The sequence below is a fragment of the Hemiscyllium ocellatum genome, chromosome 10 (assembly GCF_020745735.1).
Source record: "Hemiscyllium ocellatum isolate sHemOce1 chromosome 10, sHemOce1.pat.X.cur, whole genome shotgun sequence".
Classification (NCBI taxonomy): domain Eukaryota; kingdom Metazoa; phylum Chordata; class Chondrichthyes; order Orectolobiformes; family Hemiscylliidae; genus Hemiscyllium; species Hemiscyllium ocellatum.
This window is the reverse complement of record NC_083410.1, coordinates 31,303,855-31,324,213: the sequence shown is the minus strand read 5'-3', so window position 1 is coordinate 31,324,213 and position 20,359 is coordinate 31,303,855. Positions and strand designations below refer to the sequence as shown.

At 44.4% G+C, this 20,359-nt stretch overlaps 1 protein-coding gene and 1 pseudogene across 3 annotated transcripts in view; both read right to left on the bottom strand.

The window, feature by feature from the left end:
• Positions 1–20,359, bottom strand: part of ppm1ba (protein phosphatase, Mg2+/Mn2+ dependent, 1Ba) — a 207,477-nt gene that overhangs the window by 137,582 nt on the left and 49,536 nt on the right. The gene's annotated exons all lie outside the window — the stretch shown is intronic.
• LOC132819411 (ATP synthase subunit gamma, mitochondrial-like) lies at positions 10,311–11,160 on the bottom strand (annotated as a pseudogene).

The window sequence follows — 20,359 nt, the reverse complement described above, 5'->3', positions numbered from 1 at the left end:
GGTGGAATTGGTCATCCTGGGAACAGATGCAGTGGAGGGAGAGGAATTGAGAATAAGGGTGGCATTCTTACAGGAGGTAGGGTGGGAGGATGTGAAATCTAGGCAGATGCTACAAGCCCACCGACTCCCACAGCTACAGAAAGTCCCAGATGGCCTTTTCCTTCCATGATACATCCCATCATACTCCACCACTTCTGTCCTTCCAAACAGACCCTACCAAAGATATATTTCCTTCCCTATGCCTATCAATGTGCTGGAAAAACCAATCCCTCTGCAACTCCCTCGTCAGCTCCACACCCCCTAGCCAACCCACATCCCACTCCTGGCACCTTCCCCTGCCACTGCAGGAAGTGCAAACCCGGTGCCCATATCACTCCCCTCACCTCCGTCCAAGTCCCCAAGGGATCCTTCCATATCCGTCTGTAATTTACCTGTACCTCTACCAATTTTGTTTCACCAATCCCATTTCCCCGTGGCTGAACACCAACACCCCCTCCCTCTCTACCAAGGATATGCAGGTGCTTGGCCTCCTACACCAAACTGTTGTTTTTTTTATTTCAAAAATATACTTTATTTGTAAAATAATCAAAATAATTTGATGGTCTGTACATTTGGTCATGCCATACATATGTCAACATTTAAATACACAGATCAGAAATTATCATTGTTATATACAGGTTTGTGCCTTTCTCACTTATACGCCCATATATTTAGCTGAGGTGTCAGCAGAGCCCAAACGACTGCATGGGCCCCCTGATCTTCTTTAGGCAGGCAGATGTTAAACGGTGGTCTTTCCCCACCGTGCCTTGGCGGCAGCTGCCCCAAGCTTCAGCCCGCCCCTCAACACGTAGTCCTGGACCTTGGAATGTGCCAGTCTGCAACACTCAGTCGGGGTCAACTTCTTCAGCTGGAAGATAACAGGTTTCGGACCACCCAGACAGCATCCTTCACCGAGTTGATGATCCTCCAGGCACAGTTGATGTTTGTCTCAGTGTGCGTCTCGGGGAACAGGCCGTAGAGCACGGAGTCCCGCGTCACGGCGCTGCTCGGGACGAACCTTGACAAACACATTGCATTCTTCCCCAGACTTCCTCTGCATAGGCACATTCCAGAAGGTGTGTGATAGTCTCTTCCCCCCGCAGCCGCTTCAAGGGCAGCGTGTGGTGCGGCTGAGAGTCCGGGCGCGCATAAAGGATCTCACAGGCAGAGCCCTTCTCACCACCAGCCAAGCCATGTCTGGGTGCTTGTTGGACAGTTCTGGCGATGAGGCATTCTGCCAAATGGCTTTGAGAGTCTTGTCAGGAAACCGCTCGATAGGATCCGCCCTCTCCTTTTCCCGAAGAGTCTTGAGGACTCTACGTGCTGACCACTTCCTGATGGACATGTGGTCAAAAGGTGTTTTTCTTCATAAACTTCTCCATGAAGGACAGGTGATACAGAATGGTCCAACTACTCGGAACGTTCCGCGGCAGCGAGGCCAGGCCTATCCTTCGCAACACCGGGGACAGGTAGAACCTCAGTACGTAGTGACACTTGGTGTTTGCGCACCGGGGATCCATGCACAGCTTGATGCAGCCATACACAAAGGTGGCCATCAGGGTGAGGGTGGCATTGGGTGTATTTTTTCCCCCGTTGCCCAAATCTTAGTATAGCAAGTCCCTTTGGACCCGGTCCATCTTTGAACTCCATATAAACTGGAAGATGGCCCGGGTGTCTGCAGCGGCGCAGGTTCTGGGAATAGGCCAGACCTGTGCCACGTACAACAGCAATGACAGTGCCTCACACCTGATGACCAGGTTTTTGCCCGTGATGGAGAGCGACCGTAGCTTCCATCTGCCCAGTTTCTGTCTCACTTTACTGATACGCTCTCCCAAGACTTGGCGCACGCCCCAGCCCCCCGAACCAAATACCCAGCACCTTCAGGTAGTCGGTCCTGACGGTGAAGGGGATCGAGGATTGGTCCACCAAACTGTTACCATCTGACGCCTCGAGGAAGATCACCTTATATTCTACCTTGGGACCCTGTAACCACACAAGATTAACGCGGATTTCAACAGCTTCCTCATTTCTCTTCCCAACACATTATTTCAGTGCCAAGCCTCCAACTCGGCACCGCCCTCCAGACCTGTCCATCACTCTCCCCTCTGACCTATCATCTTCTCCTCACCTTCATCCACCTATCACTTTTTCAGTTACCTTCCCCCTCCCATTTATCTCTCAGCCCCAGCCCACAAGCCTCATTCCTGATGAAGGGCTTATATGCCCAAAACATCAATTCTCTTGCTCCTCAGATGCTGCTTGACCTTCTGTGCTTTCCCAGCAACATTAGAGTAGAGTCAATCTCCAGCATTTGCAGTCCACACTTTCTTCTAGACTTTTAAATGTTGCAATTGTACTAGACTCTACTGCTTCTGGCAGCTCATTCCATAAACTTAGCACCCTCTGCATGAAAAGGTTGCCCCTTAGGTCTTCTTTATATCTTTCCCCTCTCACCCTAAACCTATGCTTTCTAGTTCTGGACTCCCCCACCCCAAGGATAAGACCTTGTCTATTTGTCCTATCCATGCCCCTCTTGATTTTATAAACATCTATTAGGTCACCCTTCAGTCTCTGATGCTCCAGGAAAAAACAGCCCAGCATATTCAGCCACTCCCAAAAGCTCAAATTCTCCAACCCTGGCAACATCCTTGTAAATTTTGTCTGAACCCTTTCAAGTTTCACAACATCTTTCCAATAGGAAAGAGACCAGAATTGCACACAATATGCCAAAAGTGGCCCAACAAATGTCCTGTACAGCTGCAACATGTCCTCCCAACCCCTGAACTCAATACTCTGACCATTAAAAGGCAAGCATACCAAACGCTGCCTTCAGTATCCTATCTACCTGCGACCCAATTTCAAGGAGCTATGAACCTGCACTCCCAAGGTCACTTTGTTCAGCAACACTCCCTTGGACCTTAACATTAAGTCTATTAGTCCTAAGATTTGCTTTCCCAAAATGCAGCACCTCACATTTATCAGAATTAAACTCCATCTGCCACTTCTCAGCCCATTGGCCTATTTGATCAACATCCTATTTTAATCTGAGGTAACCTTCTTTGCTGTCCACTACATCTCCAATTTTGGTGTCATCTGCAAACTTACTAACTAAACCTCTTATGCTCACATCCAAATCATGATTATAAATAATGAAAAATAGTGGGCCCAGCACCGATCCTTGTGGCACTCCACTGGTCACAGGCCTCCAAATCTGAAAAACAACCCTCCACCACCACCCTCTGTCTTCTACCTTTGAGTCAGTTCTGTATCCAAATGGCTCGTTCTCCCTGTATTCCGAGATCTAACATGGCCAGTTTCCCATGGGAACCCTGTTGAATACCTTACTGAAGTCCATATAGATCACGTCTACCACTCTGCCCTCATCAATCCTCTTTGTTACTTCTTCAAAACTCTCAAATCAAGTTTGAGAGACATGACTGCCCATGCACAAAGCCATGTTGACTATCCCTGATCAGTCCAGGCCTTTCCAAATGCATCTAAATCCTGTCCCTCAGGATTCCCTCCAACAACTTGCCCACCACCAACATCAGGCTCACCAGTCTATAGTTCCCTGGCTTGTCTTTACCACCTTTAAGTAGTGGCACCACATTAGCCAACCTCCAGTGCTTCTGGTACCTCACCTGTGACTATCGATGATACAAGTATCTCAGCATTTGACAAGCCTCCGCTCAATAGACAACATCAGATGATGCAATTCTATCACTTGAATTGTAATTTATATATTTTCCAAAACATGTTTAATATTAAAGATTATTTCACACATCCACTTTAAATGAAATTCTGACAGTATCAGTGAAAATTACTTGCACTTTAGTGCCTTGTAAAGATCAATATGACTACTACATACTTTAAGGTAAATAAAAACATAAAAGCAAAGATAATACAGAGTTAATGACCCAACTCTAATCACAACCAGCTATAGTGAAGATTTCATACATTTGTGAACCTGGATATTTGATTAATGGCACATGGGACTTTAGCTTTCAGCACTGTGAAGGTATTTTTTGTTTGAAGAAAGGATTATAATATCATTTACAACTGTGAGCAAACGGCAGCCTTTCCCATAAGTCTGTGACTTCAGCTAAATGATTTAAAAAGCTACCTGGCAAGATAATTGTTGTTTATTGTCAACTTGAACTTTTATAGTTGCAGGAGGAGGAGAGAACACAGCAGAAACAGGTGGCTGTTCATTAGAAAAGTTCCATAAACAGCTACTTAAAATGCAAAGTTTTGACTTTATTTCTTCATAAGTCAGATAGTTAGCCAGAAACTCAAACTCTGACTTTCTGGCTAACTATCTGACTTTTCTCACTGAACTTTAAGAAATAAAGTTAAAGCTTTGACTGCCTAAGGATTTTTTTGGAGTTTCAGTTGGGCAGTCCTGCAGAGTACTTGACCGAAGCTGGATGTGGGAAGCTGTTTTTCCCTCAGAAAGGAAGAGCATTTTGAAATTGTTTTTAGAAAAGGTGACCTCATTATAATGGGTTTAGTTTTTAGAAAGGTGCAGACCAGAAGTGTTTGGCCAAAACTCTAAAATGGTTTATTTGAAGTTGATAAAGTTTATGTTCAGTTCTACAATTAATCAAGGAAGAGGTATCAGATTCTCAGTCTGGGAATTGGCACTAAAGTTAAGTCAAGTCATATGTGGGATACATAAGGACAATATCTTCAAACATTTGAGCACTAATTGGATTCTGTTGGGATTAATGGAAATGTATGTTTGTTTTGCAAAGTCTTGAAAATGAATAAGTAAATATTTTTCAAATTTATCTTCATAAATTTTGTACAAAAGACTGTTACTGTTCAACCTGAAATAGAATATTTCAGTGAAAGACCACCTTGTTAAATCCAAAACTGCATGTGTCATCTATCAAGCCAGATTTCAATCTCTGATCAGATTTCTCTAGTCATAACTTTATAATGATGTATCAATAACCTCAAGAGAATATGTTTAATAGCTAACCACCATGTTAACCAACTGGCAATAAAACCAGGTTTCATTCTGGAATCTGACTTTGAAACAGGCAGCATGATAGCTCAGTGGTTAGCACTGCTGCCTTACAGCACCAGGGACCTGGGTTCGATTCCAGCCTCAGGCAACCGTGTGTGGAATTTGCACATTCTCCCAGTGTCAGCGTGGGTTTCTCTAGGTGTTCCAGTTCCCTCCCACAAGCAAAAGATGCACAATTCAGGTGAATTGGTCATGCTGAATTGCCCAGAGTGTAGGAGAATGGTTCTGGTGGGTTTCTCTTTGGAGGGTCAGTGTGGACTTGCTGGGCCGAAGGGCCTGTTTCTGTACTGTAGGAAATCTAATTTAATCCACATTACAAATCAGTTGAAATCATAAATTCCTTTCATTAGGAGATGCTGTGTTAAGAAACACTCAATATTGTAAGCAGATTAACAATACACAACAGCTTCTCTAATCCTAAAATCAGGCCTTCTCACACTAAAGCATATCAAGCAAAGCATTTTTTCCCCCTATATTTAGGTTTCGACTATTGAGCCTTCTGATGCTGATGCAGTCAAAATGACCTTTGCGATCTCTGATGAGTCATCCACAAAGATTCATAACATGCAGTTAGTTTATTGTTTGCTACCCTTCAAACTTAAACTCTGTTCTAGTCAATACCACAGAATGTTCAAATGCATGCCACATTCAACCTGATCTGTAGGAATGCTGTGATCTTTTAAACATTTTCGTAAATCAAAAATGTATGTTTTCCATCAAGTTTATAAAGTTCATTTTATCTGATCTTTGAAGGACAAGATATACAAACTTGGTACCAGGCCTTACCACGTTTGTTCTTGGTGTTGCAAAATATTTTGGGGAGTGACATGAGATGGATAGGGCAAAGGTAGGCGCAGTTGATTGAATTAAGTAACAGCCATTTTGAATTTTGGCATACATACATGATGAATCCTGGACATTGAAGATAGTTTTGGATACTGAAAGGTTTAAAGTCCCTGGCAGCATCTGGCCACAGTTACAAAAGAATTACATAACTGAATAAGGATTTACTCTAAGCAGTCAAAGTGTCCAACTGTCTTGCAGCGATGGTATACTGGCAGATGCCATTGGTCTTGATAGTCTGAGGAACAAATTAAGAGTGAAAGTCAGGATAAAGACCAAAACTTGAGGGTGCTAGTATCTACTATTACTGGAAAATGATAGAATGTGAAAAAGATTTCAGAGTACAAAGGGACCTTGATCAGATTGGTCAATGAGTGACGGATGAAGTTTTATTTAGGTAAGTGAGTTATTGCATTTTGGTAAGGCAAATCAGGGTAGGATTTACTTACTTAATGCGAAGGTCCTGGGGACTGTTGCTCAACAAAAGATCTCTGTTTAGAGGGACATCATTCCTTGGAAATGGTAGGAATGGTAGATTCCTTCATTGGTCAGTGCATTGAGTATAGGAGTTAGGATGTTACGTTGTGGCTGTACAGGACATTAGGCCACTTTTTCAACCCTGTGTACAATTCTGGTTGCCCTCCTATAAGCAGGATGGTGTTAAACTTGAGGGTGCAGAAAAGATTTAAAAGCACATTGCCAGGTCTGGAGAGTTTGACGCTGATCAGGATGGGGCATTTTTCCCCTGGATCAGAGGCTGAGGGATGACCTTCTAGAGATGTATAAAATCATGAGGGGCATGGATTGGGTGAATAACCAAGATCTTTTTCTTAGGGTGGGAGAGGTCCAAAACTAGAGTGCATAGGTTTAAGGTGAGGGGGGAGGATTTAAAGAGGACCAGAGGGATAACTTGTTCAAGCAGATGGTGCATGTATGGAACAACTTGCCAGACAAAATAGTGGAGGCAAGTATAATTTCAACATTTAAAAGACAACTGGATGGAATAGGAAAGGCTCATGGAGAAATGGGCCAAATGTGACAAGGTCAGGTGGGATGTCTGGTCAGAGCAGACAAGTTGGACTGAAGGGTTTGTCTCTGTGCTGTATGACGATGACTGACTGTACAATGGGTCACGTAACAGGTTAAAAGTGAAGCAGCAAATCAGTGTCCTCCATAAACTCTACCCTCCAAGTAGCACTTTGCAAACATCACTAACTACAGGCTTCAATCTATCACCATTCTACTCCTTCAACCAACACCAAGATCATACTGGATCATTCACAAGCATGAAGGAGTGAGGTATTTGGGGGCAGAAATTGGGAGAACTGGACATTTGGCAACTTTCACCTACATGCTGGTTTTGTTCCCTCAAAGTCCCAAACTCCTCCTGTTTCTGGACCTTAAGCTTCTCTCTTAAGATACATTTAATCTCTGGTCAATGGGGATGGTGGGAGGAGAGGCACAAAACAGCAAACTGCAAATCAGTAATTCCGTAAATCTGTTACAAGGAAATTTTTGCATGAAGGAGGCTATAACAAGACATTTACAACATCTTATCCAAATTAGCAGAGTCAACACAGTTTGACAAATTTATTGGAGTTATTTATTTGAAGAAAAAAAATGCAACACAGATAAAGCGAACCTGTACATGTAGTACCAAGAGTTTTGCACAGGCATTTAACAAGGGGTCATACCAGAAAGTTACTGCACAAAATGAAAGCTTAATGCAGAGATCAACAGAGCACGAATAGAGAATCAATTGGTTAACAGGAAGTGGAGAATCAACATAAACAGGCCATTTGCAGGTTGACAAGATGCAATAAGTGAATGGCCACAGAGAATGCTGGGGCCTCAACCGCTGAGTTTCTCAGAAAAAGTGAGGATTGCAGATGCTGGAGATCAGAGTTGAGCGCATGGTGCTGGAAAAGCACAGCCAGTCAGGTAGCATCCGAAGAGCAGGAGGATTGACGTTTCAAGCATATGCTCATCAGGAATGAGGCTTCTTGGGGGGGGGGGGGGGGGGGGGGGCGCCATTGAGGGAGGTGACAATGCAATAGGTAGATGGAAGTGAGGGTGAAGGTGATAGGTCAAAAAGGAGGGTGGAGCAGATAGGTGGGAAGGAAAATGGACAGGTAGGACTGTTCAAGAGGGTGGGGCCAAGTTGGAAGCTTGGATCTAGGATAAAAAAGGATGGGGAGGGGGAAAAATGAGGACACGCGAAATCCACATGGGACCCTCCAACCACAAGGGATCAAAGGTGAAAGATAAGGCGTTCTTCCAGGCATCAATGGTAAGGGTTTGACAATGGAAGCAGTCCAGAACCTGCATGTTCACGGAGAAGTGGGAGGGGAAGTTAAACTGTTTAGTCATGGAGTGGTGGGGTTTTCTCGTACATGTCCTAGAGATGTTCTCTGAAGTGTTCCCCAAGTAACCTTCCTGTATCTCCAATGTAGAGAAGACCACATTGGGAGCAGACACAGTAAATGACCTAAGTGGGAGTGCAGTAAACCTCTGATGGTCTGACAGATGTGGAGGGCTCCTATGAAGCCTTGGATGGAGATGGGGGCAGGGAGGTAGAGATATGTGTGGGTGCAGGTTTTGAAATTCTTGTGGCAGAGTGCCAAGAGGGGAGGGTGGATTGGTGAGGAGGGCACAGACCTAACAGGGGAGTCAGAGGGAATGGTCTTTGCAGAATGTGGATTGAGTGGTGGTGGTGGTGGGGGGGGGGGGGGGGGGGGGGGGGGGGGGGGGGGGGGGGGGGGGGGGAGAGAATATCCTGAGTGGTGGGGTCTGTTTGTAGCTGACGGAAATGGTAGAGGATGATGTGATGTATCTGGAGGTTGTTGGGGTAGGAGGTGAGGACCGGGAGGAGTTTTGTCCTTGTTGTATTTGAATGAATGGGGTTCGAGGTCAGAGGTGCAGCAAGTGGAGGAGATGCACTGGAGGGCATCATCGACCATGTGAGGGGGGAAATTGTGGTCTTAAAAGAAGGTCGCCATCTGCTACGTTCTGTGGTGCAACTGGTCCTCCTTGGAGCAGGTGTGGTGGAGTCGGAAAAATTGGAATCGAGGGATAGCATTTTTACATGAGGCAGGGTGGGAAGTGGTGTAATCCAGGTAACTGTGGGAGTAGGTGGTCTTGTAGTAGATGCCAGTGTTCAGTTGGTCGCCATTAACAGAGATGGAGGGGTTCAGGAAGGGGAGAGAGGTGTAAGATGGTCCAGGTGAACTTAAGGTTGGGCTGGAACATATTAATGAAGTTGATGAACTGTTCAACCTCTTCATGGGAGCACGAGGTAGCATCAGTACAGTTTTCAATGTTGCGGAGGAAAAACGTGGGGAATGGTGGTGGTGTAGCTGCAGAAGATGGTCTTTTTCCATGTACCCACAACTTGAAGGAGGACCTGAATGTATTGTTGCAAAATTTGTGTCATTAGATAGGAAAGGAAGTTGTGGACAGGATGGAAGTCTGCTCAAAGACTTGGATAGTTTAAGTGGGCACAAATTTGACAGATGGCATATAATATTGTTAAATTTGAACTTGTCACTTTGGTAAAAAGCATAGAAAAGCAGCACGTTATTTAAATGAGGAAGACTGCAGGACTCTCTTGTACAGAGAGATCTAGGTATCCTGATGCATAAATCACAGTCAGGTGATGAGCAGAGAGACAGGCGGGATGAGCAGAGAGAGGATAATAGTGAGGGTGCACTGAGAGGGAGACAGCAGTGGGAAAAGAGATTGGCCACCTTTTCCAACAATGAACTAGAAACCTTTGAAATTAAGAGGCGGCTTGTTACACTTTAAGCATGGGTGATGGCCTGCCTAACTGTTGGTAAACAGCGATGGTTGTTTTTGTAAAAGCATTACAGTTAGGGATTACCATGGGTGGAATGGTCTGTCAAACAATATTAGTTCCTGCCTAATCAAACACTTTCTGGTCGTGTTGCAATTACAATACAACTTACAAGCATTTTCTCCCCCTCATTCAGTCATGCAATGTAGGCAAAGCTGCATAAGCCAGTATTTACTGCCCATACCCAAATGACCAGTGGGCAGTTAAAGTTCAACTGTGGGTCTGGAGTCACACATAGGCCAGACCAGGTAAGGATGGCAGATTTTCTTCACCAAAAAAAAAGGACATTAGTAAACAAGACTTTCTTCACAACAAATGGTTACATGGTCACCATTAGGTTTGCTTTTGTTCCTGTGTAAGGTTTTTAATTGTCATAACTTACAAATTTCAGAAGATTTCCATGAATTAGACAGAAATATTGTCCATCATCTTCAAGCAGAATTGTGTTTTGATTTATTGCCACTGGCATCTTTCTGGAGACCACGTCTACAGAGCAGCAACACCAGAGATAATCTCAATAAGTTCCTTGGTAAAAGCAGTTGTCTAGAACAGTTCGTTGTCAATGCCACACTTATCAATAAATTTCAGAACCATTCTTGCTGGAACTATCCATAACAGTCATCCTACCTCACTTGTGGAGGATTCTTTTAAGCTCAATTAAATGATATTTGCTAGAGAGAACTCGTTAGTTTTGTATAACATCTGCAATTTCATTACAGCTACCAATGTCCTCAGAATTTCTAAGAGTCTCAGAAGAGAATCCTGGCTTCGCATCAGTCATAAGGAATCACAGACCTAAACTTGTTGAATATCACAGAATGCTGATCAAACTCAAAGCCAATATACAAGATCTCAGATGCAAAAATTGAAGCGTCAGAACATGTTGATTGCTTCTAGTCCACTTCCTTGAAACCTTTTTCTACTCAACAAATTCCAAGGAAAAGGTAATACAATTCTGCAACTTGAACAGTGAATGAACTTACCACTTGCGTGAACATCACCAGCACTTTATTTCCATGCAGCAGTGTTCTCACTTTCTCACTAATAGGAGCTATCTTAACGTCTTTTCCGGCAGCAGGCAACTCCTGTATTTGATTTATGATCTTTCAACACTTCAGAAGAAATCACCACAATGAGAAGACACTCCAATTATCAAGTATCTGGCTTAGCTTTCAAGTGTTTGAATTCCTGCTTTCTACTGTTCTATAAACTTTTGCTGGTTTCAGTTGTCTGTACTCTTGCAGATTTTGCCACAGCCACAACTTTCAGGGATTGGGTAACATTTTGGATATTTTCAAAAGGACTTGAAGTGCCTGATGTCCATCAGAGTTACCATGTTTCTAACATGGCCCCATTGAGGCTTAAATCGCCAAGCACTGTACCTTGCGAACATGGTGAATCCTACCCCAGTGGATGCAGCTGAAGGGTAGCTTTTTACTCAAGGTTTCCTAGTCAAATTATAAAACACAATCTGTCATGTTGACATTTGAACCCATGCATCAGAACATTAGACTGGGGTTCTATATTTCTAATCAGTGACATTGCCACCAACCCTCTGCCTCTTCACACACCTTTGGAAATATGACCGAACCATTTGTCACATAACAGATATACAGTCCTTATTTGCAGTAGTCAATAGTTTTATGCCATTGCCTACAAGAAATAATAGCCAAGAGAAATCTTTTGATGAAGTGAGGCGAAGGGTTACAAAAACAAGTTCCAGGAAAAAATTCAGCAGGTCTGGTAATATCTGTGGAGAGAAAGCAGAGTTAATGTTTTGGGTCCGGAGATCCTTCTTCAGAGCTGGCTGTAGCCAGACAATGGTTGGTATCGACTTTTATTTGGGGGGGGGGGGGGGGGGGGGGGGAGAGAAGGAAGGGGGGTTGGAGATTGCTTTTCCCAATAGGTGGCAACAGTCCAAAAGGCGATAAAAATGTTGGGAAGACAAAGAACCAGAGATAGGTCAGGCTGGGAGAATGAATGGCAGCTAAATGGAGACAATTAATAGTTGAGAAAAGGGCTACAGCAACTCATGTGATGCACTCCCCACCCCATACCCACACACACTCGAGTGGCAGTCTCTGCCCCCACCCCAGCTCCTAGCTCCTATCCCTGCCGTGTTCACACCATTCCCCCAGACTTTTCCCTCACTGAGGATGAACATTCAGTCCTCAGCAAAGTCCTCACCTTCATCTCTCTACGCTCCCAGATTGAGTTTGACATGCGTTGAGATGTTGAACATTTCTTGTGCTGCCTTCACCTCTGGTGCCACTTTTTCAATAAAGACTCACACCCACCCGCTGAGGCCCTCTTCTCTTGCCTCCAACTCGCCCCATCCACCTGACGTCCCATGCTGGTCTGTTGCCTGGCCTTGATCTTTTCAATTCTAAGTGCCACCATGACATACTGCCTCAACCTGCCACCCCCCTCACCCATTCCAACCTCCCGCCCTCGCAAAGGGCAGCCCTCCACTCCCTCTGCTCCAACCCCAATATCACCAAACCAGTAGACAAGGTTGGTGTTGTGGTAGTTTGGCGCATTAACGTCTGCACTGCTGAAGCCAGGCATTAACTCATTGACACCTTCTCAGATTGCCCCCTCAACCACGACCTCACCTCCCATCACCAAACTATCCACCACCAAATCACCTCAGGGGATCTCCCATCCGCAGCCTCCAGCCTCATCGTCCGCAAACCCCGCACTAACTGATTCTACCACTCACCGAAGATTCACAAATCTGACTTCCCAGGTCGACTCATTGTCCCAGCATGTTCCTATCCCACTGAACTCATCTCTGCATACTTTGACACGGTCCTATCCCCCTTGTTGAGTTCTTTTTCGGAGGTTCTTACACACTTGATGCAACTCCAAACGCCAACTTCTGTGAACAAAAAATTTTATTAAGCACAGTACAATACAAGCTTTGGAGAAACTCTGAACACTCGTGGCCATGATTGCAAAGCTTGTCAAGGAAAGCAATTCCTGAACAAAGGAATCAGTCCTTCATTTAAACAAAATCTTGACATCACAGTTGGTTATGCCCACATGACAACCCCCAGTCACTCCCTGACAGTCACATGCCACTCAAGATCAATGCAGTGACCACCTCACCTCCAGAAACAATGTAATGCAAATCATCCCTTAATGGCCAGATCTGGTGTGAATTATGCTTTTTTTAAAAAACAAACTAGAGGGAGTAGTCAGAATTCCAACTATAGTGTTCTTATTAATTTCTGAATGGGGCATGAAAATGTAAATATTAGGAAATGACAATGTAAATGGATTTTGAATAACTGGGAAATAGCTATGCAAATGGCTTTGAATGCGAAGAGATGGAAATGTGATTTCCTTAATTTACCTGCAAGTCAGAGGGCTCCGGACATCCAATTGTCTGCAGGTCAGCAGAGCAAGTTAACTCTTTAATATCACACCCTTAGTCCAAAAGCTCCCCACCTTCTTTTGGGACACCATCCACACCCTTCACCTCCTCCAAGTCTTTCATTTTACAAGCCTCCTCCGCATGATCTTCACCATGAACATCCAGTCCCTGTACACATCTATCCGCCATGACAAAGACGTCCAAGCCCTCCATTTCGTCCTCTCATGCCATCCCAACCTGAACCCTTTTACTGACACCCTCATCCACCTGGCTGAACTGGTCCTCATCCTTAACAACTTCTCCTTCCAATCCACCAAACCAAAGGGGTAGCCATGCGCAGCCACATGGGACCCAGCTATGCTTGTTTGGTTCGTGGAACAGTCCATCTTCCACAGCTACACCTGCATCATTGCCCACCTTTTCCTCCACTACACTGATGACTGTATTGGTACTACCTCATGATTCCACGAGGAGGTTGAACAGTTAATCAACTTCACTACCACCTTTCACCCCAATCTCAAATCCACCTGGACCACCTTGGACATGGACCTCTTCCTGGTCCTCTCCATCTCCTACGACACACTAACCACGGACATCTACTACAAACTCACTGACTCCCACAGTTACCTGGACTACACCTCCTCCCATTTTGCCTCCTGTAAAAACACCATCCCTTATTACCAATTCCCATGATGACCAATTCCAATACAAAAACACCAGATGGCCTCCTTCAAAGACTACAATTTCCTCTCTGACATAGTCAATGATACCCTCCAGCACATTTCCACTGCTTCTTGCACCTCCACCCTTGAACCCCATCCCTCCCAACTCAACAAGGACAGAACACCCAGTCCTCATCTTACACTCCACCAACCTCCACATACATTGCATCGTCCTCCGCCACCTACAGACTCCACCACTTGGGATCTATTTCCCTCCCCACCCCTGCCAGCATTTTGGAGAGACCATTCCCTCAGAAACTCTTGGTCAGATCCACACACCCCACCAACCCTCACCCCACTCCTAACACCTTCCCCTGCCACAACAGGAAGCGCAAAACTGTACCCATACCTTTGCCCTCCAAAAGCCCCACACAATCCCTGCCATCTGACAGATTTACCTGTGCCAACAATTATGTCATCTACTGCATTCGTTGCACCCAAAGTGGTCTCCTCTACATCGGGGAGACAGGATGCCAACTTGGGGATTTTTTCAGAGAACATTCCTGGGACACCTGCACCAACCAAGCCCTCCACCCAGTGACTGAGCATTTCAACTCCCCCTCCCACTCCATCAAGGACATACCTTGGATGCGGCCTGACCTGCTGTGCTTTATTAGCACCGTAGTCTCGACATCTATGTGATCACAAGGGCTGGTGCGAGGGTGTAAGGGGTAAAGACATGAGAGAAGGTGCTCAAGCCCTTAAATTCTTGAAATTGATAAGAGTCCAGAAAGCTGTAGGGTTCCCAAGCAAAAGATAACGCACTGGACTCCCAGCAAACTTGAGACAGAGATGTTGGCTAGGGTATATGGTGTGAAGAAGTGGCGGGCGACTGGAAGCATTCTGCCAACTGGTCGTTCAAATGTAGAGGAGCTCAATTGTTGGCAGCTAAATACAAGTGGACTCGATTGAGTGAGGTACAGGTAAAGCAGCACTTTACCTAGTGTTTAGAGCCTTAGATGGTGAAGAACGAGAAAATAAACAGGCAGGAGTTATATCTAGTGCGATTGCAGGAGAATTGTTGTGCGGATGTGCAAAGATGTTTGGAGTGGAGAAGTGGATCAGAGTGTCCCAGTGGGAATGGTCCCTGCAGAAGCTGTCAAAGGACAGGATGGGAATATATGTCTGGTGATGGCATCTGACTGATGGTTGCAGAAATAGTGGCTAATGATCCTCTGGATGTAGATGCTAGTGGGAAGATAGATTAGGACAATAGACACCATCATTGTGGGAGAGGAGAGAGGGGGGTAAAGGCCGAAGTACAGGAGAAGGATTGGACCCAGCTGAGAGCCCTGTCAATCACAGTGCTAGGGAATCCTCAGTGGAGGAAGAAGGTGGGCACTTCGGAATCACCTTGTCAAAACTGGCACCATCAAAACAGGTGCAACATTGTCTCTGTGACACTGCCTGAGTCATAGAGGTGTCAAGCATTGAAACAGACCCTTCCATCCAACTTGTCCATGCTGACCAGTTATCCTCAGTTAAACTAGCCCCATTTGTCAATATTTGGAAAATATCACTCTAATCTCCTCCAATTCACATACCCATCCAGATGCCTTTTACGTGTTGTAATTATACCAGCCTCCACCACTTCTTCTGGGCAGCCCATTCCATACACGCACCACCCGGTGCAAAAAGTTGCCCAGAAGATCCCTTTTAAATCTTTCCCCTCACCTTAAACCTATGCTCCTAGTTTTAGACTCCCACACCTCAGGGTAGAGACCTTGTCTACTTGTCCGATCCATTCCCCTAATGGTTTTATAAACCTCGTAAGATCATCCCTCAGACTCCAACTCTACAGAAAATAATCTTCAGCCTTTCCCTGTAGCTCAAGTCTTTCAACTTTTTAAGATCCTTGTAAATCTTTCCCGAACCCTTTCAAGCTTCACAACATTCTTCTTGGAGATAGTCTTCAATGCAAGTCAGAATCAATGGTCTGACCAATGAAGGCAAGCAATCCAAATGCCTTCTTCACTATCCTATCTACCTGAGATTCCAATTTCAATGAACTATGAACCTGCACTCAGAGGTCTCTTTGTTCAGCAATATTCCCCAGGACCTTACTATTGTGTGCAAGTCCGGCCTGATTTGCCTTGCCAGAGTGCAGCAGCTCATTTTTTCTAAATTAAACTCCATCTGAGACCCCTTGGCCCATTTGATCAAGATCCCGTTGTAATCCGAGGTAACCTCCTTCGCTGTCCATGACTCCTCATTTTGCAGTCATCAGCAAGCTTACTAACAATACATCCTATCTTTACATATAAATCATTTATATAAGTGACAATCTTAGTGGTACACTGCTGGTCACAGGCCTCCAGTCTGAAAAGCAACTCTCCACCATCACCCTTCTACCTTCAAAGCAGTTCTGTATCCAAATGGTTCCCATGAAGATCCTTGTCAAATGCCTTACTGAAGTTCATATAGATCACACCCATTGCTCTGCCCTCCATCATCTTACTACTTCAAAAAACTCAATCAAAATACTGGACGTCTTGTAACGCATGACAATGTGGATAAATCCCCAGGACCTGATCAGGTGTACCCGGGAACTCTGTGGGAAGCTAGAAAAGTGATTGCTAGGCCTCTTGCTGAGATATTTGTATTATCGATAGTCACACTGGTGGTTGGCTAACATGGTGCCACTGTTTAAGAAGGGTGGTAAGGACAAGCCAGGGAACTATAGACCGGTTGGTCTGACATCAGTGGTAGGCAAGTTGTTGGAGGGAATCCTGAGGGACAGGATGAACATGGATTTGGAAAGGCAAGGACTGATTAGGGATCGTCAACATGGCTTTGCGCATGGGAAATAATGTCTCTCAAACTTGATTGAGTTTTTTGAGGAAGTAACAAAGAAGATTGATGAGGGCAGAGCAGTAGGTGTTATCTACATGGACTTCAGTAAGGCATTCAACAAGGATTCCCCCATGGGAGACTGATTAGCAAGGTTAGATCTCACGAAATACAAGGAGAACTAGCCATTTGGATACAGAACTGGTTCAAAGGAGGAAGACAGAGGATGGTGGCAGACAGTTGTTTTTCAGACTGGAGGCCCGTGACCAGTGACGTGCCACAAGGATCAGTGCTGGGTCCTCTACTTTTTGTCATTTACATAAGTGATTTGAACGTAAGCGTAAGAGGTACAGTTAGTAAGTTTGCGATTGACCACAAAATTGGAGGTGTAGTGGTCAGCAAACGAGGTTACCTCAGATTTCAACAGGATCTTGACCGGATGGGCCAATGGGCTGAGAAGTGGTAGATGGAGATTAATTCAGATACATGTGAGGTGCTGCACTTTGGGTAAGCAAATCTTAGCTGGACTTATACACTTAATGGTAAGGTCAGAGGGAGTGTTGCTGAACAAAGAGACCTTGGAGTGCAGGTTCATAGGTCCTTCAAAGTGGAGTCGCAGATAGATAGGATAGTGAAGGCGGTGTTTGGTATGCTTTCCTTTATTGGTCAGAGTATGGAATACAGGAGTTGGGAGGTCATCTTGCAGCTGTACAGGACATTGGTTAGGCCACTGTTAGAATATTGCGTGCAATTCTGGTCTCTTCCAATCGGAAATATGTCGTGAAACTTGAAAGGGTTTAGAAAAGATTTACAAGGATGTTGCCAGGGTTGGAGGATCTGAGCTACAGGGAGAGGCTGAACAGGCTGGGGTTGTTTTCCCTGGAGCGTCGGAGGCTGAGGGGTGACCTTATAGAGGTTTACAAAATTATGAGGGCCATGGATAGGATAAATAGACAAAGTCTTTTCCCTGGGGTTGGGGAGTCCAGAACTAGAGGGCATAGGTTTAGGGTGAGAGGGGAAAGATAGAAAAGGGACCTAAGGGGCACCTTTTTCACGCAGAGCATGGTATGTGTATGGAATGATCTGCCAGAGGAAGATGGTGGAAGCTAGTATCATTGCAACATTTAAAGGCATTTGGATTGGTATATGAATAGGAAAGTTTTGGAAGGATATGGACCGGATGCTGGCAGGTGGGACTAAATTGGGTTGAGATATCTGGTCGGCATGGACAGGTTAGACTGAAGGGTCTACTTCCATGCTGTATATCTCTATGACTCAGTTTGTGAGATACTATTTCCCATGCACAAAGCCATGCTGACTATCCCTAAATCAGTCCCTGCCTTTCCAAATACATGTAAATTCTGTCCTTCAGGATTCCCTCCAACAACTTGCCTACCACTGATTTCAGACTCACCAGTCCATCGTTCCCTGGCTTTTTCTTATTACCTTTCTGAAAGTGGCACCAAGTTAGCAAACACCCAGGTCTTCCAACACCTCGCATGTGACCATGATGCAAACATATCAGCAAAGAGTCCAGCAATCACTTCCCTAGCTTCTTAGCAATGTTCTGCAGTACACCTGATCATTTTGGAACTGGGTGAATGAAACAGAGGTTATGGGGTGGTTGATAATTGGTCAGGGCACTCAGATGCAAGAGAGATCTCATTTTTACATACGTTTGAGATAGCAGATTCAAACTGAGCACAAAACAATTTAAATTATGTATCACACATGCTGCTCTAATTCCTAAATCCAGTCACGATGTAATTTCCACTGTAAATAGCCAGAAACAAAAAATAAGAGCAGGATTATGCCATTTGACCTTTTGAGCCTTCTGTGTCATTTGATATAATCGTGATTGATCATCCAACTGAGTACACTATTCCTGCTTTCTCACTGCACTCTTCCATCAGTTTAGACCTAACAACAATATTTAGCTCCTTGATGAAAGCAGTCTATGTTTTGGCCTCAACCACTGGTTGGAAAAAGATTCTCATCTAAGTGGTCAACCCCATACCCTTCAACTGCTCCTGCCTCATCGTTTACATGGTTTTCAACTACTCCATCCTCTACCTTTGCACTTCTCCCATGGCATATACACATGAACTACCTTAAAAGCAACACAGCCAGAAAGCTTGGATATGTGCTTCTTCTAGGCTTCATCCAGAGAACGACAATCATCCATATGTACAAACCCAGTCATCTCATCAGATGAAACTCTTGAAAATCAATAGTGACTATTTATTTTCCCAACAGAAACTAAAGATTAACAGTTCGTTTATCAAAAAAAAAGGTTAGAGCCAAGGAGGCCATTCAGCTCACCCTGTCTTGGCACTTTCAAAGACCTTATAACTTAATACCAAATTCCTACCTTTTTCCAATACCCTGGCACACTGTTTCTATTCAAACAAAACAAAAAACAAACTAATGGCTTCTTGAATACATTGATTGAACACACCCACAATTCCAGGTAGTGTATTCCAGACTCAAACCACACTCCGTGTGAAAATTGTACAGGGTGACCTTCGTGAGCTTTATAAAATCATGAGGGGCATAGGTAACGCCAATAATCAAAGTTTTCTCCCCCAGGATTGGGGAATCCAAAGCTAATGGGCATATGTCTGAGGTAAGATGGGAAAGGTTTAAAAAGGGGCATGTTTTGCCACATAGAGGGTGCTTCATATATGGAACAAACTGCCAGAGGAAGTGGTAGAGGCCAGTACATTTACAACATCTAAAAGACATTTGGGAAAGCTACACGGAAAGGAACCGTTTTGAGGGATATGGGTGAAATGCAGACAAATGGGACTAGTTTACTTTAGGAAATCTGGTTGTATGAATGAGTTGGACCAAAGGGCCTATTTCCATACCATATGATTGTACTGCTTTAGCAAAACGACTAACTCTGCGGCCTCTGTCTTGATCAGTTTTTCCTATCTACTCTATCCACAACACCCTCATGATTTTGAAAAGGTCTCAAATTTCTTATCTTCTCTCCTTGGATGACTGTCCCAACTTAAGCAACCTATCTTCATTGAAGAAATTTCACATCCCTGGAACAATTCTTGTAAACCTCTTCTGCACTCTCTCCAATATGTTCACATCCTTCCCATAATAAGCCATCCAAAACTGAACACAATACTTCAGATGAGATCTAGTGATTTATAAGTCTATAACTCATAGCTCTCGTATTATATATCACCATGCAAAGGCAGCCTTGGACACTGCATGCTTTATTAACTACCTTCCATCTGCAATGCCAACTTCAATGACTTACATATATATACACCCTGATGTCTCTGCTTCTGTAGTCCCTTGAGAGCTATGCCACTCGTTTTGTCTTGTTTGTCCATGTTCTTCTTGCCAAAGTGAATCATCTCGTATTTCTCCACATTGAATTGCATTTGCTACCCATGACCATTCCTCCCCGTAGTTTATATTGCTTACAAGTTTTCTATCATGAACAAATTTTGAAAAAGGACTTCCACACAAGATCTGGATTACTATCATCGAGAAAAGCAAAGGTGCAAATACCAAATCTACTAAAAACCATCTATCACGTCCTTTTTAAAAATCCATGTATACCACATCAACACCATTACCCTCACCAAGTCTATTACCACTTGCATTTCGTTGGAAATATCAGCCAGAGCGATATGGTGCCTCAGAGGTTAGCATAAATGCCTTGCAGTAGAGACGCT